The following is a 24,279-nucleotide window of genomic DNA, read 5'->3' as shown; positions in this document are numbered from 1 at the left end:
GGGCTCCCCCCGACTGTCCCCGCACACTCCACCGGCCTCATGGAAAACCAAAACTAACGAGGCGAATGGGGCGCGCGCGGCTTTCTGGGTTGGGGAACTGCTGGGCGCCGCGGTGGAGTTTCCATCCTCGAGGGACACTTTTCTCTCACTCACACTCACTCTCTCTCTTCTTCTTCTCTCCCTGGAGAAATCCAGAGCCTGATCGACGCTGCTGCTTCGGCTGCCGTTTTGTCATCTTCTTGAGTGGCGTCTGCGACAACAGCTGCGACCTGCACCCACCCACCCACCCACCACGATTGCCCAGTGATTTGTAATTTGGGGTAATTCGTCAGGGTTTAAATAATTGAAGAGTGGTTATTTTCACGCACGTGATAAAGTAGTGGGGGTTTTTTTTCATATATAATCGCAGCCGGCAGTTTGAATAATTGAGCGTCTTGGTGAGCGTCGTTAATGGGAAATTGAGAAGTCAAAAATGAAATTGGACTGATAATTTAGGTGCTGGTATATATTTGTTTTGTGAGAAGATTTGAAATGTTACATTTAAACTCAAGTTTTTTTTTTGGTATGATGTGGCTTAGTCGTATTGATGTCTATATTGCTAACACATAACCGCAACTGCGTGTGTTTGCATCAGGAAATATGAGGGAATGTTGAAAATAAACAAAAACAATTTCAATCAGGGTACACGTCAACTGCATTTTCTACGAACTTGGAAATAATCTTGCAGACCCCAAAACACAAAAATAAACAATGTACACTGTATATTATGACTATACTTATAACCGGCGCAATGATGATAAATGCGCTGTGCTTTGGACCCAATGAGCTGAGTTCGTCCCAGCCACGGCTAACATCAGGGACACGTGGTGTTTCACCTCTTCCTGAATCCTCTACTTGAGCAATGCGCACTGACCAGAGTGGTGAAGTATGCTCAAACAACACCCGTAACAGTCGCGACGTTGTTTGAGAGGCCTTCATCTAAACGTCAACAGTGTTTTGACAAAAGCTTGTAAATAATACATTTTTCTAAAAATAATAACCAATTAAGATCCTGTTTAGAAAATGTTTTATTATTATAATTGTAAAATGGTCCCTGGCATTAATGGCAAATAAATATTATGATTGCATTAAAAAACAAGTCGGCACGTGTGCAATCATACGTCGGTATGCACTGTTCAAACAAACAAATACATAATTATGTAAAAGAAAATCTTATTTTACTAATTATGGAGGCATACGCTGGGTGCTTTTAATCCAGTGATCAAAGTTGTACAAATGTATTCACTTTGTAAACCAGTATAATGGAGGACATGTTTTGAGAGTATAACGATGCATTTATTCATCGATTAAAAATGTATTCTTAGGTTCAACGATACACTGCATATACACATGCATTTGAGAATCGATTACTTTCAACATCGGAATGTAATTATTTCACTGGAGACGATTGTAACCCAGTAGAATCGTTACGAGTTTACTCAATCGAGGAGCCGCGGTGACGAGTTGTTAACTACCTCGCCTGGTATGGAGGAGAGCGTGGGTTCGATCCCGACCCTGACGCCTGCTGCTGTATATTTGGAGTTTGCGTGTTTCTCTCTCACCGTAGATTTTCCTCCAGCTCTTTCCCTCCACGTTTAGAAACATGCCTTTAGAGTATTTGTCTGCTCGACATTTCCACGTGATGATGAGCCGCTTGGCTGAGCTATCATTTGTGGCCAGGTCGCTTCTGAAAAAGAACTACACAGCTCAGTGGGCCTGACCTGGTAAAACAGAAAAATAGTTTAGTTGAGGAATCGACACCCCGGACACCCTTGCAAACTAAGAGAACATGTTTTTAATAAATAAATAAACATGTTCTAGTTATGCAATGTGGAAATATAATGGATGTGGTGGAGGGGGGGAAGGCATGACAAATCATATCCATACATAGTACGTCATGGGTTCTCTAGACTAGTTGACACGAGCCCCCCCCCCCCCTGCATACCTACCTAACCTTTAAAATCGTTCACACGTGTCTGACTGCGCGCATGCACGGTGAATCCCACAGTAACGGCGTTACAACACGAGGCCACACATCCACCTGACAATCACAGCATTCAAACACCGGGGCCGGCATTCGAGCTCGCCGCAGGTTCTAACACCGGTCTCATCGCAGGGCGGAGCGGCTCGATGCGATAGCGAACAATCAAAGCTGCCCCATTGCATCGCTGCCACTTGCCCCATGTGCCCGTCTCATCTGCCCGTCGGGATCGTGGGAATTCCCGTAACCGTGAACTCGCCCTTATGCTGCTACGCGCGTGTAACACAACGTGTGGTGTGTGTGTGTGGACGTGTACAGCGGTTACATCGGTGCTGCTCGCTAACAGCACCTGCCCCAACAGTCTGTTAAGGCTATACGGGGGGTGGGGGGTCTTTGTCGTTGTTTGTCTTTGGGGCCGTCCATAAATGACGTCACGCGATTTTGGACGATTTTTGACCCCCCCCCCACCGCCTTCGTCACACGGCGTCACAAAAAGTCAGACCCCCCCCCCCCCCCCCCTCAAATATGACGTCACAAAGCTCTGTTTACACGGTTCGGATATCCCGGTGGAAAAAAAAATAACGGGACGCAATATGCATGCGGTTGATCGTGCAATTCCGTAACCGTAGAGATCGTTGTGTGCGACACAGCCTGGCAGTGTTCACTTCTCCCTGCCGCCAGCAGCTGCCTTGGTGTTGTGAATGGGGCATTGGGGGTGCTGATTCAGAGACACGGGATGGATCGTCTGCACGCGGCTCCCCTGACTGACGGCTTCCTCGTTGAAACCACAGCGGGGGTTTTACGTGGCCTGATATTACGAAATCTTAGAGCGTCGTCTCCATTACAAACCCAACAAATACGGGGATTCTACCTTTCCCCTTCACTAGCTCCCCCCACCACCACCCCCCCCTCCCCCCCACTAACCCATCTCTTTAATTGTTTCATTAAAATCTCGGCGCACCGCATGAGAAAAGGAACTTTGTTAATGTCTGCCACGGTCCCACAGACTCTCACTCCGCCGGTGCTCGTCAGATGAAACCTAGCTTCCTCCTCCTCCTCCTTCAATAAAAGGAAAGAGACACGCTGCCATTCACGCGTGTGTGCCCCGTTTCACGAGGACAATGCCGTGCTGTGGTCTTTCAAAGCTGCGCGAAACTGCATTCGAACGACGGGGGCAGTCTCGGACGAGTGGAATACGCCGCATAACCCGGGAGTGGGGTGGGGGGGGCACTGATGTGGGTTTGATGATGTTGAAAAAATTAACCCGTAAAAACAAAGTTTTTCACTATAAATCCTTTATATGCGTGGCGGCTAGAGTCCTCTCGTCCTCTGGCTTGAGATGGCTGCCACCTATGTGTCAGATGATTGCCTGCCACCATTAAGCAATTGGTAATTAAATATAATTTATTTTTTCCTAAAAAGTGTAACATTTTGGGAATTTTTTTTCACGAACATTAATTGTCTCGCACAACGAGTCTGTGTGGAAAATGTCAGCTCGATTGGATCACGGGAAGTGGGTTAAAACACGACCGAAAGATTTGCACGGTCGTAAGCAAGCAAGCACGCAAGCAAGCAAGCGAACTTAATATAAAGGATTTAAAAAGAGCTTCATAGCTCATCGGATTCCTCCGGTACAAAATGAAGATTCTGATCATTCGATGTTGCCCTCTTCTTGACTTGCTACTTGACGTCACCAAGCTGGTCGGTGTGCCAAGGTGAAGTTGCGGCGAATAGATGCGGGAGAATGGAAGTCAGTGCTACAGATGAATAATGATCTATCCAGAAAATTACTGAGATACCGGTATCAGGCTGGTGTGCGTGTGCGTACGCCACGGCTAGCCGAATAGCAAGGTCGCGTGCGGCCGCTTCTCCAACACTCTTCGGAGACACTCGGTCGGCGTGGAAGAATCGGCGAAATAACCTCCAGAAAGTGCTCTCCAGAGCTCCCTCAAGGTAAAGGCCCTTCCGCCTGCAGTGAGACGGACAAAAAATTGCAGTACGAGCATCGCTTTACCTTGGTAAGGTCCGTGGCCGGAGCTGACCCCTGACCTGTGTAAAGACAAAGACGCCCCGCCAATCGTATAGCCTGTAACAGACTGTTGGGGCAAGTGCCGTTAGCGAGCAGCACCTATGAAGGCCGGCAGGGCACGCGAGGCGGTGGGGTGGCCAGCACCACGCCCGGCCGTCTTTGTCTCCCCAGTGGCGATGTTTACACGCCGCACCAGGTACCTATTTGAGGCCCAGGGCCGGTTCAGATAGTCGTCACTGGTGTTGGTCATGCGGGAATAGAACTTGGGTCTCTGGGTCCGTAGCGCCGCGAGATAACCGCTACACCACCGCTCCTTCCTTGACTTGTGCACTCACTCACTCACTCTGCTGCACTCACTCACTCACTCTCTCTGCTGCACTCAAACACAGGGGAAGCTTCAATGTCTGACGCTTGTTTGGCCACCGGGTTGACTTTCCGTTCATGTTCACCTATTTCTGTTCAACACGAAGTGGGATTTCGCGACCAATATTATCCACAATAGTGGGGTTTTTTGGGTTTAGAGCGCGTAAGTAAAAATGCGGCAGAATTAGTCTCCAAGACACCAGTGCGCTTGTACTCGCAACGATTTGGCCCGTTTATGTGACACACATCACGGATTGCCTGTGTCGGGTGGTGGCGGGTTTAACGACACAACCTTATATTTACGCGATATAACCCTCCCCCGCCCCTCCCCCACCAAAAAACAAGTTTAGTTGTTGTTGCTTTGAGCAAGGCCCCCATGACTAGCCCAACTCTGATGATGAGACCCAGGCGGTTGAAATCGGTGCCAAGGTTTTCTTTCTTAAACGGCTTCTGCTGGATAATATTGGTCTCGAACGCGGGTAGAGTAAGAAACCGTTTTGTTTATGTATGGAAAGAGCAGACGGAGTCCTGGTTGGAAATGTTTTCCCTTGGACGGAGTGGAGTGGAGTGTTGTATGTTGCACAAGGCTTGGACTCTGGGATGGAACACACAAGAAGAGCTGGAAAGTCGAGAGATGTGAAATGTGGTATCACGTAGAGAAAATAATTTGGATGTAGAGAGAGAGAGAGAATATTGAGGAGGACCCTAGAGCAGGTTCAAGCAGAGAAGTCTAATTTGACCAATCCAGACTAGGCACTTTGTGGATTGGGCACGTGTTCAGATGTGAAAGCTCGATGAGGGAAATTCTGGAACGAAGTTGACCAAGAGGCCAAGAGGCGGGGAAAATACCGATGCTCGACGACTTAAAAGAACGAGGTCGCGGTGAGTTGAATGAAATCTGTCAAGATCAGGCAGAGTCGTGGGAGTCAGAGCCAAAGATCTGCCACTGATTAGAACACAAATTTAAGTATGACCAAGTCACCCTGAAATAATGTGCCTGATCTCATTAGATCTCACAAGCTAAGGTGGATTAAAACAAATATCTGGTTCGTACTTGGATGGCAGAGTGCCTGGTAATGTTAGGCACTTGCAGGCGTGGGCTGGTAGGCAGGACAGGAGATGTTAATAATTTCTAAAAATTAATCTGTACAGCAGAGAGTTGAGCGTGTACCCCCTTCATATACGCGGGCTATCTCTGTGTGCTCTGGTCTCCCACTCGCACACAAAACCAAAACATATTTTCATGGAATTGACACAAATCACGCAGGACGACTCACCTGCAAAAAGAATGTTGAGACTCGGTCCGGGCTTCCCTGGGAAAATAAACAGGATTATTATTTTGTCAATCATCATTGAAGAGTGAGGAGAGGGGGTGGGGGGGGGATACTGTCCTCCCTCCATAACACGAGATCAACCTCACGACTTCACTCCACATGCGAGTTGCAGCACAAACGCAGCCTCACGTTACGCGCACACGAGTAATGCAAGATGCTAATGCAACCAGCCTGGCTTCCCTTTGTTTATTTCCCATTCCTTTCAAAAGCAAAGTAACACATCACAAGGCGGCCCCTGTTTCCAAGCGAGGAGATTTGGGGGCGCCACGGTGGATGAGATGTTAACTACCTTGCCCGGTGTGCAGGAGGTCCGTGTGGTGTTCGATCCCGACCCTGATGTCTGTATATTTGGTGTTTGCAAGTTCTCCCCGTGGTCGCGTGGATTTTTCTCCGGGTACTCCGCTTTTCCCCTCCACGACGAGAATCAACATCACGTTTCTCGAGTATTTGGCTGCTTTACATTTCCACGCGATAAGCCACTTCGTTGATCTATCATTTGCGGCCAGGTCGCTTCTGAAGAAAGATCTACACAGCTCAATGGGCCTTACACCTGGTGAAATAAAACATAGTTTAGTTTTAGTTTATATGACAAAACGTTTCTCATTTCCTTCGGCCCGAATTGACTTGGGTAACGCTTGGACCACCGCATACACAAAATTACTTCTTAATTATCGCCCTTTGACCGTTCACAAACAGCGCTAAGCAAGCTTGGCTGTAATGGGTTTTATAAGCATGCAGAGTTGAACGCAATTAAGAACGTAAATATTGGTTTAATTTGACACGTCCGCCCTTGCATAGTGACAAAGCCCTAGCTGGGATTCTCGGTTTATTATTTCTAGGCTACTGTAATTGCCTAGGGCTTTAGAAGTTTAAAGGGTAATAAAATTAAGGGTAATACAAGAGGGTTTGTAACCAACCATTTATTGGGATTGCATGGGGCATTGCAATGCCATGCTCTGAGAAAATATCAGCCCTCCCAGATAACAAACAGAACATTCCAATATCCAACTACATTCTTCTTGTATGTTCCAATTCACATGTCTTGATGCTGTTAAAACACAGTTGTGTGTGCGTGTATATATATGAGGTTGTGTGTGGGGTGGGGGAGCAGTGGCGCAGTGGTTAGCACACCTACGAATCTGGCTATCCGAGTTCGATTCCCGGCCAAGACTAACATCGATGGCAAGTGCTTATAGAAACCATCATGGGCCAAACGCAGGAAGCTTGTCGAAATGAGTACCTGAAGTGTAAACATCAGCATTGTGGTGCTTGCAACACCTGACTTTTCTCTTCCTGTGCTAGCCTTAACAGGTGCTCGCTAATAAGCTCTTGCCCCCAACGGTCTGTGTAGGCTACACAGGACAATTGTTCTCTTTTTGTGCCTGTGTGGTAACGGTAACGTCAGCAAGAGTCAAAGTTTCCTAACTTATATTCTTAGGTTTTTTCGGTAAGTCACGTAGGTAAAACATTAAAATTAATAAAAGTAAAATCAAATAAAAAATAAAAATCACGACGTTTCGGAGGCAACACAAGCTTCCGTCTTCAGGTGGAACCGTCACAGCCACGACAGCTGTATCAAGTAAATGAGAGATTGCAGGAGCTACCACTCCGTTTATATAATGGTTGGAGAGGGGGGAAGGGCCAAGTAACTTATGTCGGGGTGCCAGGGTGGGACATATGCCATGCAAAGTGAGCCCGAGTTGGATGATTGGAATGAAAGTGTGTGACCATAATTGGTTTTCACCTGGTAATATGTATATATATATACGTGATGCGTTTATTCAATGTATCGACGTTTGCGATTCCTATGGACAAATTATAATCGGTCAATAGGAATAACTATCCTGAGTATGCTCCATCAAAAAGTATATCTCAAGCGAGGCAGGGTTGATCCTCATGAGGCTGCCTAGGAACGCAGTACAACAATGGCAGTACAACAATGGCTTTTTGTATCTATCACGTGACTCCTTTGCGTGGTGTGGTTGTTTCTATGCGTACGCCGGTGTCTCTCCAACACGTCGCAACACGATCACCACTCATCGCCAAACATCACCAACGCAGGGAGTGGAGGGATGGGACCCTACTTGGGAATGAACCTTGAGGCTCACCCGAACCTTGAAACTCATTGACGCTTCTCTGAACAAATAAAAGACCATCATCATCATCGTCGTCGTCGTGGGCAGCGATGGAAGGAAGGTCTTACGATGTTGTCGATAGGCTCACTCGGAAGGTCTTAGAACCACACGTGGCAGCAACACCCATCGGGTTTGCGAATACCGCTGGAGTTTATTATTGCGCCGGGGAGAAATGGGGAGTGGGGGGGGCATGGCTGCAAACCCAACCCTGTTCTCACCCGAACCCGACCAAACGAAAACCTCCCCACCCCGACTATACAAATAATCTTGCCGGCTTACACGGGGCGGTGTGACCACTGACACAGCCTCCTGGGTGCACGGGGGGGGGCTGGTGAACAGTGACCGCACCACAGCTCGTCCAAGGCGGACACCTCAAGAAAATCCCTTCAAGTCCAGCCCTCCACCCCATTAAAGTCGTGTTCAGATTGCTATCTGCCAGAGAGGCCTCAGTGCCCCGGGAAATAAACACCCGCCGGTTTCCATTCCACACTCCTCTCTCTCTCTCGCTCTCTCCTCCTGTAGCTTCAACAATGTCCCCTTTAAAATATTAAACAGTCCCTAGGACTCACAAAAAAAAGGGGGAGCGGTGTGGGTGTGTTGGCCACAATGTGCCTGAGGAGGTCGATTGGGGCCTCACTTTGTAGCTGTTAAGTAGTTACCAGGCGGTTACAATGCCCCCCCATTGTGCCGTGCAATTACTCGTAATGTTTATGCAAATGTACCGACTGTTGCTATACTTCCTTCCTGCGGAGAGGTTTGGGAACGATGGGAAAAAGAACCCGACGTGTAATTACGATACGGCGAACCCTGAGACGAAGTTTTCTTCTTCGAGGAGACTTCCTTACTCTTAAGTTTTTTCGGTAAAGTCACGTAGATAAAAAAAATAAAATAAAAAAGAATACAAATAAAAGTAACAATAGAAATAATTTTATTTTTAATTATTTTATTTTATTTCTATTATTACTTTTATTAATTTTTAATTAAATTGTTTACCTACGTGACTTTACCGAAAAAACCTAAGAGTATGAATCCTTGCAGTCACGAAAGCTTCAAATCTAGAAAGTCTTACTCTTCTTTAGACTCTGTTTGTGTTAACGCAAGTTCTGCCACGACCTCTCTCTTGCCGTCTTGCTTCATACGCATGCTGAGGAGGTCGTGGGTTCGACCCTGACGCCTCTATATTTGGAGTTTGCAATTTAGCTCCGTGATCGTGTGGCTTTTTCTCCGGTGTCCTCCGGTTTTTCCCCTCCACATTTTCGAATCAACATCGTGCGTTTCGAGTATTATAAATGTCCACATGAGAAGCCACTTCTTCGTTGAGCTATCATTTATGATAGCCATTTGGCTTCTGAAAAACAGCTATGTAGCTTAGTGGGCCATACCTCGTTTAATATTTAAAGAAATATATAGTTTAGACTGGGATTCGAACCCGGAGAGTTAGGCTTATAGACTAATTCACTAAGCACTGGCCCAGTAAGCCTAACCTATGCTATTGGTAAGCACACACGCCACCGCTAGAGGGTATATTGACCCCATTCTTACACACTGTCCAGACAACCAAAAAGATATACGAGTTCCCCACACTTTACCACACAAACACGTGACTTGCAAATCTACTAACTGTGGTGTACCCATTTATATATGCTGGGTGGACAGAGGTGGAATGGGGGTGGTATTCAGAAATGTACCCAATGTTTCAACTGCCGCACCTGGAGATCGTACCGGCGACCTCTGGACACCAAGTCCAGTGTGATGGCCTTTACACCATGGAATCGCATCATATGGTCTGAATACCTTAGTGTTCATTCCTCCAACACACACAAAAAAACAAATCGCCCTCTCAAAAAATGAGTTACCCAGCAAGCCTTTCCTGAAAAGAAATTTTAAATTATTCGAATGTTCCATGTGTCACGTTCAAAGCGTGACATGCATTTTCGTAATTATGAGTCAAGCTCGTGCCCCCCTTTCGTTTTCACGATTTGTCTCATCGCACAGAACCCATCCTGGGATGGTTCTCTGCCTTCACGATGCCTCGTAGTCCACGAATGTTACCGTGGGCTATAAGAGCCCTTCCCAATCCGCAGTGAGCTTCATGTGCCCACTGCATTCAGGGACGTTAGCGTGTACAACTCTTGTCGCTTAAATCCCAAAACTAATTTGGGACCAAAGCTGGGATGGTTGTCTACATTCAGAAGGCCTCATAGACCACCAAGGCCACCGTGTGGGCTAAGAGCCCTTCCCAATCCGCAGTGGGCTTCATGTTCCCACGGGAGCCAAGGAGGTTAGCGTGTAAAGCTCTCTTCGCTTAATTCTCAATTCACCTGGGACCAAGGCTAGGATGGTTATTCTTAGGTTTTTTTCGGTAAAGTCACGTAGGTAAAAAATAAAAAATAAAAAATTTTAATTTTTACCTTCGTGACTTTACCGAAAAAACCTGAATCCTTGCAGTCACGAAAGCTTCAAATCTAGAGCTAGGATGGTTGTCTGCATTGAGGGGGCCTCACAGACCACCAAGGCTACCGTGGGCTAAGAGCCCTTCCTAATCCGCTGTGGGCTTGATGTTCCCACGGCAGCCAGGGAGGTTAGCTTGTAAACTCTGTCGCCTAATTCCCAAAATTCATCTGGGACCAAGGCTGGGATGGTTTTCTGCTTTCACGAGACCTCACAGACCACCAAGGCTACCGTGGGCTAATCCGCGGTGGGCTCGATGTGCCCACGGCAGCCAGGGAGGTTGGCTTGTTAAACTTAATTCCCACAATTCCCACAGGAGAGCGTCCGGTCTGTAGCGGCGCCTACACGTGATCTCCTCCTGACCTTTCCGTGACCCTCCGGTTGACGCTCCACACGTCACCCTCCAGGGCAGACTCCTGTGGGGGATGCTGCCACCATGGTGTTATGTCGAGCACACTGGACTCGCAATCCGGAAGTCGCTCCCGGTTCAACTCGGCCTGCCATCGTGGCAGTTAAGACAATGGTAACATGCCCTTTGGTTCTTTCGGGAAAGTCACGTAGGTATAGAATAAAATCAATCACGACGTTTGGGGTGCAACACAAGCGTCCGTCATCGGGTGGGAAAGCTTTCCCACCCGATGACGAACGTCGTGATTTATTTTATTTTCTACCCACGTGACTGTACCGAAAGAACCAAAGAGTATGGATTCCTGCAGTCACGAAAGCTTCAAATCAAGAATGGTGACATGTTTTTTCTCAATTTCTGCCCCACACCTCTGTACCACCCAGCAGTAAAACTTGGCACACCACCGTGAGTCGATTGATTGGTCGCGGCTGTGGTATAGTGTGCGTGCGGTACCACCACCTCTTCTGAGATGGTCTGGTCGATGTGGAAGAGTAGGCAACATTTCCCATGGAGAGCTTCTCTAGAGCGCCCATCGGAGGCCCTTCCGCCAGCCGTGGCTCTGCAAGAGAGATGTAGAAAAAAAAAACATCAATTCAAGGAGAAGTTTATCTGTTCACAATAGGGAGTGAGTAAAACATATATTTTGAGAGCTGGAATGTAGCCACGTGAAGTGATATACTACATTACATGTTTGTGTGTGTGTGTGCAGTCATTGTGGGTGTGGTTTGAGACCGTTAGCTCAAAGGTCAGTCCTCTGACCTCTGAGCCCTGTCCCACTTAAATTATATTTTTTGTAATGTACTCGAGTGTTAAGTGCCTGTGCATTGCAGTGAATGTAGCGCCTCTAGCGGCTGCAAGGGTCATATGCATCCATTGTGTACAATTAATGAACATGCATGAAATGTGATGGAGATCATGAGTGAATCATGACATGCCGAACATGTTATTCCAACCCATGGAATAACATGTTTATGTTTATTAACAAGGAACAGAATAATCTCAGTGTTAGGTCGGTATGAGTTTATGATTCTATTTTGCTGTCAAATGTTTGTGGCATGTACATATGAGTTGGATGTAAGCATTAAACGAACGTCAACAGCGTACAGCAATGTAACAGCGGTCCCACGCACCAAATTGCGTGGTCAATTTACAGTGCCAATTCACATTTTTAGGCATTACACTTCGAGTCTATTAAAACTGACCTCCCCGCGCACATAAACATCATATTCGGGTTACATTTTGACATATATAAACATATTAGAACTGTTGATAAACCCATTAAAACAACCACTACAGTATTCGCCTGTTTACAAATAACTCGCATGAATGCAATGTATTTATGCGCAACGGCGCATTTTTCATAATTTATTATTCCCTAGTGTGTGTTCACATGCCCGCTATTTTTAATGGTGTTACTAGAAGGGTTGGTATTTTTTTCCCTCTCCAAATTAATTTTCACCAACACTCAAACGTCGTGTTTTGGTTTCACGCGCCGGCGTGCGCTAACCCTGCAGCAACACGAGTGGTTCAGAAAGCACGGGCTGCTCAAGGAAAACGACGGAACGTAAACGTCGCGGAGGGTGCAAAATAGACGTGGAGAGAGATGGCCACGCACGCTTGCAATGGCAACGAGAGACGGATGGATGAAGGAACGCGTGAAGTCAAGAACAGCCCCGCAGGTTATAAAGACTTCGCTCGAATCGTCAAGGAAGTCGGCGATGGGCTTGGACGGGGACGCGTCGCCACGACGGCTGACGCCTGGGTCGGTGGCGGAAGAATATGAACCAATATTCGTTGGGTCTTTCGGTAAAGTCACGTAGATGTGTGGAGATAAAAGAGGGGTTAGCTTCCAAAGCCAAACGCAGAGGCTAACCGCTCTTTTTTTCTCCACCTGATGACGACCGCTTGTGTTGCGATCGAAGCGTTGTAGTTTTTTGCAAAAAAATGTTTAACCTATTTACGTGACTTTACCGAAAGACCCAAAGCATATGAATTCCTGCAGTCACGAAAGCTTTACGTCAAGGTTTAATAATAACTAAGTGGCAGCCAAAGGCATGGAACGTGTCCTGATGAAGATGCCCTCTTTAGGAGGTGGATCGATGGATGAATTCACGGTTAGGTGCCAGAGGGATTGTGACGTGACATTCAACTCTTAGTTCTTTCGGTAAAGTCACGTAGGTAAAAAATGAAATTAAAATAAATATATATATTTTTTTTTTCCGAAAGAACTAAGAGTATGAATCCTTGCAGTCACGAAAGCTTCAAATCTAGAAATGACATTCAACGTTTATATTGCCAATGTTTCGTTGGTACTTGAAAATAAAACTAAAATATCCCGCGTAGCCAGTTACCCAGCTATAGTTTGCAAGAGAGATCGGTGGTTACTGTCACCGTAGGACGAGAACGGCCACATCACAGTGAGCAACGAACAGGCAACATTGGAACAGAACGCATCAGAGGTAGATGCAAAAAGAATGTGCAGACAACAACGCTTAACGATATGAACAATATTAACTGGCATGCTTGAACCAAAACACAAGATTGTGAGAGGTGGTGGTGGCTTGGGGAAGCCTTCATCCAGCAGTGGATTGGCCACGGTAGATAACAAGCTCTCGGCTTCCCTCTTTGAACCTATTGGGGTCCCCCTTCTCAATTGTTGGGGGAGAACAAAAAAACCCAGAATGGAATGAAAAGAAAAATTCTGCTGAGGTAGAGAGATACACGGTGGAGTGGGAAATCGAATCTGGTCCCCACCTCCACTCAGCCTGAACTGGCCCATTGTTGTGATGCTTATTAATTTATCCCCCCCTACACGCGAGTGTTGGTGGCGCAGCGGAGCGTGCGTTTCCCGATCACTCAATATGATTAAGTCACCTTTTTAATTTATTTATATTTTATTATATATTTTTTTATTTCGCCTGTGCACCGCGTGATGCGCGAGTGTTGGTGGCGTAGTGGAGCGTTCGTTTCCCGAGCACTCAACATGATTAAGTCACCTTTTTAACCTGCTGCCAAGACCTTTGCTTGACGGGTGTTCAAAGGGGTTCTGGGAACAGCATTTTAAAACTGAGCGAAAATTAAGCCGAAGAAAAGTTTTAAATTATTGGTTTAATTTTTTTTGTACATCCCTATCATAATCGTCATCATCAATATCACAAACATTCACTTTATAATGAGGTATACTCAACGTAAGCTTCCATCCGTATGTTTAAAAAAACTCATGATATGGTTATAATCATCAAAAAAACACAACTTATAACGCGCGCATATCTCGCTAATCAGACGTCTTGTTCGATCATAGAACTCGAAGTCCCCTCCTTGTATGTCATCATCAACAGGTGCGAGCCTTGAGCGGCTGCTTGAGTCTGTTATATTTCGTTCACATCTGAAATGTGTTTATGAACAGGAGGGAATGTATGTATGTTGAATTTCTTTCGTACCGTACGTAGCCAAACACGCTTATCGGAGGTGCGGGGGAAAGACAACAAACTAAACACAAAAAGCAGTCCCAAATACAAGAGTTTTCAATCTCGATGATTTAAAAGTGCACAGCACCAGTGGCTTACGAATAACGGCAGGAAGAGCGTTCCAGACGGCCGCAGAAGAAGGTCATCTGAAAGTGCGCGATGCGGTGAACGTCTTTGTCCGATGGTTACGCGTGTATGTTGAACTTCTTTCGCACCGTACGTATCCAATCGCGCTAGTTAGCCGCTGCTGCGAGGATGACTGGAGTTTGCGTGTGATGGTTTATGCGCCTTGACGAAAATGGTGGCACAGTGGTTATGGCATCGCCGCGCTACGAACCTGGTGAGCTGAGATGGAGGCTCAGTCCCAGCGAACATGGATGGTGAGGTGTTATCCACCACTTCTTCACCAACAAATCATGGCCAGCGTGGTGCAATATGGTCAAAACAACGCCCACGGTTAGACATGACATGGTACCGGCCTTCCTTCACCCAGGAATAGATTGGATTCTTCGACACACCGGTGGGCTGAAGTAGTAATTACACAGGCGTCAGGGTCGGGATCGGGATCGAACCTACGACTCCTGTATACCAGGTGAGGTAGTTAACATCTCGCCAACCGCGGCGTGTCCTGTTAAGCTCAGGAATATTCTTCCTATTAAAGTGGATAATTGTCCAATTTTTTTGTTCCCACTTCAAAATGCATAATCGTTTCCAATTGATCTACAACATTTTCACGGTTAAGTGGCATTCATCCAACAAATGAATCACATCATCTGCATTTTTTTTACTTTTTTTTCCCACGGATAGAGTACATTTGTGGATAGCGTCAGCGGTTAACAGGATGCGCGATGTTCGTCCTCCACATCGCTGCTGATCAGAGGGCTCTTGTGCAGCACGGTGTCCATCTCATGCACAGCCATAGGGCACATTCAAAACACAGTGGCTAGTGTGGAATGGGGAGTGGTCTCAGCTTGGCCGGGTTGGTCAAAAGGGGGCCCAGAAGCCTCTGCCATTCCAATGCTTTCATATTCCTCCCTGGAAATGTTTTCAATTATGGCTCCATTCGAAGGAAAATTCCATCTGAAAAGGAACCCTTAGCTGCCTTCCCCTCTTGGGAGTAATATTAGGCAATAGAGCTCATTACTGGTACAGTATCCTTTGTAGTTGGACACAGATGTGCTCGGTAGAAGCCGGCACACATCGAGACGTCTACACCGTGCAGTACTTTGAGTAGATAATGGACCGCCTTGGCCGTTATGGATCTTTGGAAGCAATTGCTTATATAGGTGAATATGATTACTTCAGTGTAAAATGAGCCCTGGACATTATTGCACGGTTGTTGGGGAAACAAAGTCCAATAAAAGTTGTTTTTTTTACTTATATCACCAAAAGAAAATAACGAAAGTGTTTTTATTTGGGGAATAAGAGGAGTTTAGGGATTTTTTTTATTAATGCCCAGCAGCGGTAGCAGCTGTAAACCATGCACACATTATGTAAAAATGCATACAAAAAGTAAACAATGTAGAAATACGCGAATAATTGTATTATTGAATTATCGACAGCTATTACATGATTTTATTTAGGGAAATTCCGTATCAAACGACAACAGTGACATTTCAAACAAACAGCGGGCAGGAAGATTTTTTCCAAAAAAATATAAATACATACAAATGGACAACGTAGACCTCGTAGGCTGTGACCCTAACAACACGGAATGCAGCCCGATCTCCTTCGATCCTCGAGGTAGAGAGGAGCTGGGTTTGAACGTGCACGCCAGGCTTGTCGCAGGCAGGGTGCAGGCCTACACGCGATAAGGGGCAGCGCACGCGACATCTCGAGTCCAATGCTTGTCCTGTACTCTTCTCTGCTCCCTGCTGTCAGAAAACCCGCACTTGACCGGGAACGGTATGGCGAAGTGAGGTCAAATTATTGCCCAGTACCCCGACACGGCGTGGGGCAAGGCACTCTTACCACAAGGAGGGAACGGACAAAGGGGGCTGTAACGCGATGCACAACTCTCGCGTCACAGAATCCACGGATGAACTTGCGATTTTTAATGGCAACTTGGCACTTTAATGTCAATTGAGGAGACGTCTGCAGGCATGGATGAAATGAAACAATTCCTTGTAATAACTTGCTCGACTCGGCACACACACATATATATGATCTGTAATACCCGTGCAATATTTGTGTTTGATCCATACAACTCGAGTTACATTTCGATTTAAAGCTTTCGTGACTGCAGGGATTCATCTTTTTGGTTCTTTCGGAAAAGTCAAGTAGAATGGAAATAATAAAATAATACATATACACATTTTGTTATGTTTTATTTTTATTATTTTATTATTTCCATTCTACGTGACTTAACTCGAGTTACGTTGCAACGAGAGAAAAAAAAGTTTAAATGAAAAAAAAAACACTTCTATACCAAACACTCGCACTGAGCGCAGCTGTGCAAAATGTCAAGTGTTCTAGTCATGAACATGTATGTATGTATTTGTATCTCGAGGGAATCATTGCGGAGATTTGCCGACTCGCGAGTCACCGGGATAAAGGGGACGAGTGGAAATCCCGCGCTGGACGGGGGGGGGGGGGGGGCGAGGGGGGGGGCGAGGGGGGGGGTACCTAAGAGGCCACCTCCTGAAGGGGGCCCACCTTGTTCCTGTAGGGGGCCAACCTTGTTCCTGTAGGGGGCCCACCTTGTTCCTGTAGGGGGCCAACCTTGTTCCTGTAGGGGGCCCACCTTGTTCCTGTAGGGGGCCCACCTTGTTCCTGTAGGGGGCCAACCTTGTTCCTCTCGGGGGCCCACCTTGTTCCTGTAGGGGGCCAACCTTGTTCCTGTAGGGGCCCACCTTGTTCCTGTAGGGGGCCCACCTTGTTCCTGAAAGGGGCCCACCTTGTTCCTGTAGGGGGCCCACCTTGTTCCTGTAGGGGCCCACCTTGTTCCTGTAGGGGACCCACCTTGTTCCTGTAGGGGCCCACCTTGTTCCTGTAGGGGGCCCACCTTGTTCCTGTCGGGGGCCCACCTTGTTCCTGAAAGGGGCCCACCTTGTTCCTGTAGGGGGCCCACCTTGTTCCTGTAGGGGACCCACCTTGTTCCTGAAGGGGACCCACCTTGTTCCTGAAGGGGACCCACCTTGTTCCTGTAGAGGACCCACTTTGTTCCTGTCGGGGGCCCACCTTGTTCCTGTAGGGGGCCCACCTTGTTCCTGAAGGGGACCCACCTTGTTCCTGAAGGGGACCCACCTTGTTCCTGTAGGGGACCCACTTTGTTCCTGTCGGGGGCCCACCTTGTTCCTGTAGGGGGCCCACCTTGTTCCTGTAGGGGACCCACCTTGTTCCTGAAGGGGACCCACCTTGTTCCTGTAGGGGACCCACTTTGTTCCTGTCGGGGGCCCACCTTGTTCCTGTAGGGGGCCCACCTTGTTCCTGTAGGGTCCACCTTGTTCCTGTAGGGTCCCCACCTTGTTCCTGTCGGGGGCCCACCTTGTTCCTGTAGGGGTCCACCTTGTTCCTGTAGGGGGCCCACCTTGTTCCTGTCGGGGGCCCACCTTGTTCCTGTAGGGTCCCCACCTTGTTCCTGTAGGGTCCCCACCATGTTCCTGTAGAGGGCTCACCTTGTTCCTGGACCGTGCCGCGGCCAAACGAAACAGAGTCGGTGAGCCGCCACCTTTTCTGGAGCCGAGCAAGCGTGGAGGAAAGGCAATTTATTGTGCGGACCACTGGAGGACGGTTTTAATTTACCTGTGGGTCCGACGTGGCAACTGGTAACACGAGACACACGCGGGCGCAAGCGCTGCAAAAAAAATCCCTTTATCAAATAAATAAATACTGTAACCTCTCTTTTTTTCCTGCCTTCTCCTTTTCCACGCGGGGTGACTTCACGGGATTTGGAAAGCGCCTCTGAGCGAGCGACTCTTGCTCCGAAATGTCGACATTTGGGAATAGTGCGTCCTTCTCTCTCTTTTTTCAATTCGGTGTATTCATTTGCGAGAACCGGTGCGTTTCAACACACACTCGCTCACTTCGCGCGAGAGGCTCGCCTTCATTGCGAGTTTGTTGGTTTAAACTGCTGACACACGGGTGCGTGACGAGGGTGAGAGTTAATAAATGAACCCGGCCACTTAGCGGCAGGCGGGCAATAGAGGACAGCCGACGCCCACCGAGGCTGCGTTGTGGCTCCCTAGGGCACTCGTTTTCACCTCCCAAAAACCCAATTTCATCTTCTCGCAGACCAGATCGCTGCAAATTGTATCGCGCCAGTCGAGTCCGCGTGTGGCAGCCAACAGCCGCATGTTGTCAATGCTTCTGTGATGACGACTTGACACGCTTCTCTTGAGATGGCACTTTATTGAAGACACGTTCGCTTGACATAAGGCGGAGGGAGACCCCCACTGCAACAGCCCCGAGTCTCCCGCGCATCTCCCCCTTTTATACCGACATGAGGCCACGCCCCCCTTCTCGAACCTTCTCGTTGACTCTGGACGCTCGCTCCACCGGCAGACTCCACCGTCCTCTTCCGTCACCTGACCACGCCCCCTTCTCGAACATTCCCGTAGCCACCAGTCCCTTCGCACTCACAACTGATGCCCCCCCCATTACCTCCCGTGGCCACCACCAGTGCATTCGTACTGCAGGCTGACCTCACCTGTCATTACCTCCCGTGGCCACTAGTCCGCTCACACCGCATGTCATTTAACTTCTGTCATTCGTAAAAAAAATAACACCGTCAAATGAGGCTACTTGCGAAGTAGAGGCACGTTTAAAAGTAAAGCTGTGCTCCGTATTAGAAGCCACTGGAGCCTATGCACTTAAAAACATGTCAATTGAAGACTCATTTCTTTGAGAACTGCTTTTCGTATGAAGTGTGTCGTCTTTCCCCTGCACCTCCGATGAGCACGCTTGGCTACGTACCCGTGCGAAATAAGTTCAGCATGCGTTGAACGTGAATCCCAGATCACTCACACACTTGCTTTCCCAACAGAGATAAGCTCTACTGCGTACGTTTATCTTAGCATTACAATTTCTAAGAAAAGATCAGCTTAGTAGTACGCCTGTGTGCGTGTGTTTCTTGTTGAGCTCCAAGGCATTCGGGCAAAAATAAAGAATGAGTAGAGCCTTGACACCCACTGCGGGGAATGGTATCGCTCAACTTATTATTATTGACCGGTTCACAGAAAGACGTTTTCCCTTGAAGTCTTTAAACAGAATTGATGGGTGGAGGTGCCCGAGTGAGCAATATGTGACACACACGCACGCACTTACTCCATCTCCCCCTCTAAACCCTCTCTCGCCCTCTCCTTTCTCAGCCGTGTGCTCATTCTGCCACGCCGCCTGTTCCATAACAGCGGCTAACATGTTGAGATATAAACACGGCGTCAAACAAAAAAAAGCATTTCACGAAATAACTGCAACTTTCACTCGCAGAGTTGTTTTTTTTGTGGGGGGGTAAGGGGTGGAGTGGCTGAAGCGGAGCATCAGCGGCCCATCACTTGACTTGAACACAAACACAAACGACACATCGACGCCGCGTGGGATGATGAGACTGAAGCGCGTGCCCGAACGTCGACAACGATGGCAGCTCGCGAGACGCCGGGCAGAAGAGCGGATTTTGGCAAGCAAACGCAGAGACGAGTTCCTACTCCGCTCATCCTTACACCCCCCCCCGTCCAGTCGCTCGCTCGCTCGATCTCTCTCTCAAAGAGGCCCAACAGCTCTGATGTCGTGGCCAATTTAAACAAGGTCGTGTGGGCAGCGGTGCCGGATTAAGCTAGTGCCGGGGCCTGTAGCATATATTCTTTGGGTCTTTCGGTAAAGTCACGTAGATAGGAGATAGGGTCAAAGAAAATAACAAAGAATAACGTGACTTTACCGAAAGACCCAAAGAATATGAATTCCTGAGGTCGCGAAAGCTTCAAGTCAGGAGTTTTCTTGTAGCATATGTTATAAAGGGGCCCTAAATAAAATACAAAAAATTAACACATACATTTTGTACTTGCTTAGTAAAATTATTGTATTTTTTCATTTACTATACAAATCGCTAACCTTAAACACCCAGTCGTTCATAAAAGTTGAAGGCGGCATAGTACTATAGTAATAGAGCAAGTGCAAAATGGCTGAACCGGAATTGATAGCTTGAAAGCATTTAGCGAGGGGCCCTTGAAAGTGGGGGGCCCGTAGCATATGTAGCTACTTGTGCTACTAGGATCATCCGGCGCTGGTGGGCAGGCCTTCCCCATCTGCTGGCCCGATAGAACGCGAGCTGGTGCCGGTGGCATGGAGGAGGAGGAGGAGGAGGACGGGGGTGGGGGGTGCTGACGGGATGGGGGAAGAGGGAGGGCATGGAGGGCCCTCAATCTACGTTGTCGGACCCACCACGGAGATGTAACAGCCACGCACGCTGTGGAGCTCCCACGGCATAACCTCTCACCTCCGAGTATCCATTGCAAGACCGGAACTAGAGGCTGCTGGAATTCCATTTTTTTTTTGCCTCCTCCCCCCTGACTCTGGGTGTTAGTGGGAATATCGGATTCTGGGGTCGTTAGCATTTTGCCACTGCACCCCCACCGCTCCCCCCAACAGTTAAGTACATTATAGGCAGTGAGAGCGCGGCGGGTTATAAAACTGACAAGACGCTTCATTTTAGATGGAGATAAAAGGGTGTTCTGTTACTTTTGCGTACAGGACATCGCGGACGAAATGTCTTTCTATTGGCTGTGAGTGGGAAAATTCAGCTTTCTTTTGGCATGGAAAATGAACGGAAAGGCCGCTTTAAAGATGACACGTCACCGCGTGAATAAAATAACTTGCGATTTAATAAATGCGCAGAGGCGGCGCGGTGGGGCAATAGTTAATGCGTCTGTGCTCTGCACCCAGCGATCTGAGTTTGATTCCAGTCCATGGCTAACATCGGTGTCAAGGGCGATACTGAACCACTTCAAGTACTGACCAGCATGGTGAAGTATGGTTAAACCACCCCCATTGGCTGACGTGGCACGCGAAGACCTTGACCCTGCAGTTGTTTATCAAAGAGTTGCAATTTATATATTTTGTATTAGATGTCAAATGCATGTTTTTCTGTGCATGCGTATGTGACACCATTTATTGAAAGCTATTGTTTACTGAAAATTGTGGATTTAATGACGATTAAATCTAAATACGCACCACGTATGTCTCGACACTGGCAAAATACTGCTATTATTAATTCCATGCAAGGCTGTGCGTGCACATAATTACAACAAAATACACTCTTGCTGCATTGACATGAAAATCGAACCAAATATATGATGTATTACAAGCATCTGATTACTTAAAGGCATTTTACTCCTTAAAATAACTCGCAGCGGTGAAATCCATCCTCGGAGCGGGAGCCGAGTGTGGCGAGTGCGAGCGTGCGCGTACACTCGCGCACACACTCGCCCACAACATCTGCTTGGAATAAGCCACACAGCCAGGGGCTTCATTCCCTCCCAAAGTCCTCTGTGAAAATGAGTAACTTGGTGCACGAGACACCATCGTTTAATGTGGTCGCACAAAACGGATCAAAATTCTGGGGCTGGGCACCACCACCACTAACAATCCAAGCTGTATGAAAACTGGGTTTTTCTTTTTGGCCCCGTAGTAACATTGTTCTGTTCGGCAAAGCTTTTTGAGGGGGGGGGGGGCAGGAGAAGTGGGGGGGGGGCAGTCTTGTCAACACCATGTGTCTTCACGTCTGCGCCTTGAAGCGGCTGGTGCAAGTTCCCTGCGCACACGGGCCGACTGACCGACCACGTCGTCGAGCCGTGCCAAGATCGGAAATTTAGGAACGGGACCAAAAAAACAAAAAACAAGTTTAGCCAAATGTACGAAACATGTGGAATGTTTAACGCGTGCAAGGCTGTTTTCTCTGCGTGTGTGCTTAAAAACAATATAGGTCGACTAGGCCTCAAATGAGTACCTGGTGCGGTGTGCAAACATCGCCACTGGGGAGACAAAGGCGGCCGGGCGTGGTGTTGATCACCCACCCCCTTCGTCTGCCTTGTCGGCCTTCATAGGTGCTCGCTAACAGCACTTGCCCCAACAAGGCTGTTAGGGCTACACTGGGAGGGATTCTTGTATTTTAAACACGACACATACACGGACACGAGCAGTTTGAAGAGGCTCTGGGTTCATGGATAATCAAATATACGCTGGAATTCTAATTCTAATAAACATTCATAATAAACGCTGACTTTACCGAAAGAACCAAGAAGATGAATCCCTGCAGTCACGAAAGCTTTAAATCGAAATATAATAAACGTTTTTGAGTTAGATCGCGTTATTTAAAAATGTGTCGTAAGCCTCCACCACCCGACACGACCAATCAGCAAAAAAGTGTCACGTTGACAAAAGACAAATAGTTCACTACTTTAGCTCACCCGTGTGTTGAAGCGTGAAACCACAACATTTACAATTTTTGAGTACGACGTTTCGCTGGTAATTGCATCCAGCATCATCGGGCAATTCGCCCGATGATGCTGGCGAGTGTGTGCGCGCGAGGGAATAATATGGGTCGCAAAAGCCAACGTGTTAAACTGCCTACCTCTAATAAACATAATAAACTAAAACTACATCATGGGACCTCCTTTGCCAGTACCAAAATATGAGAATAGGTTTTCCCCTTTTTCTGGTCTAACACTGTTTGAGACTAGGCTCCAAAGAAAGCTGTGGTGTGGACCAAATCAGTTTCAAAGACAATGCATATATTATCAGAGTATTCAGACTCTGTCTACTCGACAGACCTGCTCTCCACCTGAGGACGGCTGCTTGCGTTGTGGCCGAAACGTCGTGAGAATTATTTTATTATGTTTTATTTTTATTATTTTATTATTTCCATTCTACGTGACTTTACCGAAATAACCAAGAAGATCTTAACATCTATTTTGTTGCCAGAAAAAAGGGGAAAACCTATTCTCATAATAAACAAATTGACAAAAAATGGATGTATATTACTCGTCGCTATTTTGTCTCTGCTCTGATCTAAATCCATCTTTGTCTCTCGTGTCCATCTCTATCTTTTGTCGACATCATCACGCGACATCTACCTCTTGTCTATATCACTCCTGTCATCTCACGAGCAGCTGATACATGGAAACGGGGGTGGGGGGGGGGCACCAACAATACTTGATGCTTGGGCCCCCAGAGAAGTGAGGTTGAAGAATCAATCATCGAAAGCAGTCGCAATTTTTTTTTTCAGCAGCATGTTCAGGGACATAAATGCCAATTGTCGAGGCCTGCTCGGCACGAGAGGGCTTCAGGATAGCGTTTCATGCCGTTTTTTTAGAATCCTCCGTTGAAGGAGAGTAAACTACCATCGACCATATAGTAAACCACTTTATAATAGAGGGTTTTTTGGGTTAGATCGCGTAAATATAAATGCGTACTGAAACCCGCCACTACCGATACAGCCAATTAGTAAGGTTTGTCACGTAAACAGAACGTGGCCAATTCGTTACTAGTCCAGCACACCGGTGTGTTGGAGAATAAACCCACGACATTTACAATTCTCGTACGACGTCTCGCCATTAATGAGTTGTAATTACTGTCGTCTGGTGATGCGATTTGTAATTAATGGCAAAACGTCGTACTCGAATGATACATTTTGTGGGTTTACTCTCCAACACACCGGTGTGCTGTACTAGCAACGAATTGGCCACGTTCTGTTTTCGTGACAACCCTGACTAGTTGGCTGTATCGGGTGGTGGCTGGTTTAACGACACATTTAAATATTTATACGCGATCTTACCCAAAAAAAACTCTTATGGATAATTTTGGTGTGCGAAAGCCTCCGTGTGAAACCGCAGTAGGCTGTCTTACTTCAACGGATGAGCAGCAAAACGACACACACTCTCTCCAGAAGACCTCTCGTTGTGGCCGGCAGATATTGCCATCATGCGCAAGAATAGAATTGCTTCAGTCGCAACCCATCAGACACCACCAGCATCAGAGAAGGAGAGACCTCCCACCATGCACACCGAGAATGCGCTGTGTTTTGGAGTGGAGGGGGGATACGCAGGAGGGAGAATAAAGGAAGCACGATCACACAATTGAGCA

General features: G+C 47.3%; 1 protein-coding gene across 1 annotated transcript in view; it reads right to left on the bottom strand.

Moving 5' to 3' along the window:
* The window catches only part of LOC144720578 (AP2-associated protein kinase 1-like), a 253,435-nt gene that overhangs the window by 183,592 nt on the left and 45,564 nt on the right, over positions 1-24,279 (bottom strand). The gene's annotated exons all lie outside the window — the stretch shown is intronic.

The sequence above is a fragment of the Lampetra planeri genome, chromosome 9, assembly GCF_965212315.1.
Source record: "Lampetra planeri chromosome 9, kcLamPlan1.2.h2, whole genome shotgun sequence".
Lineage (NCBI taxonomy): Eukaryota > Metazoa > Chordata > Hyperoartia > Petromyzontiformes > Petromyzontidae > Lampetra > Lampetra planeri.
This window is presented reverse-complemented; position numbering and strand designations above follow the sequence as displayed.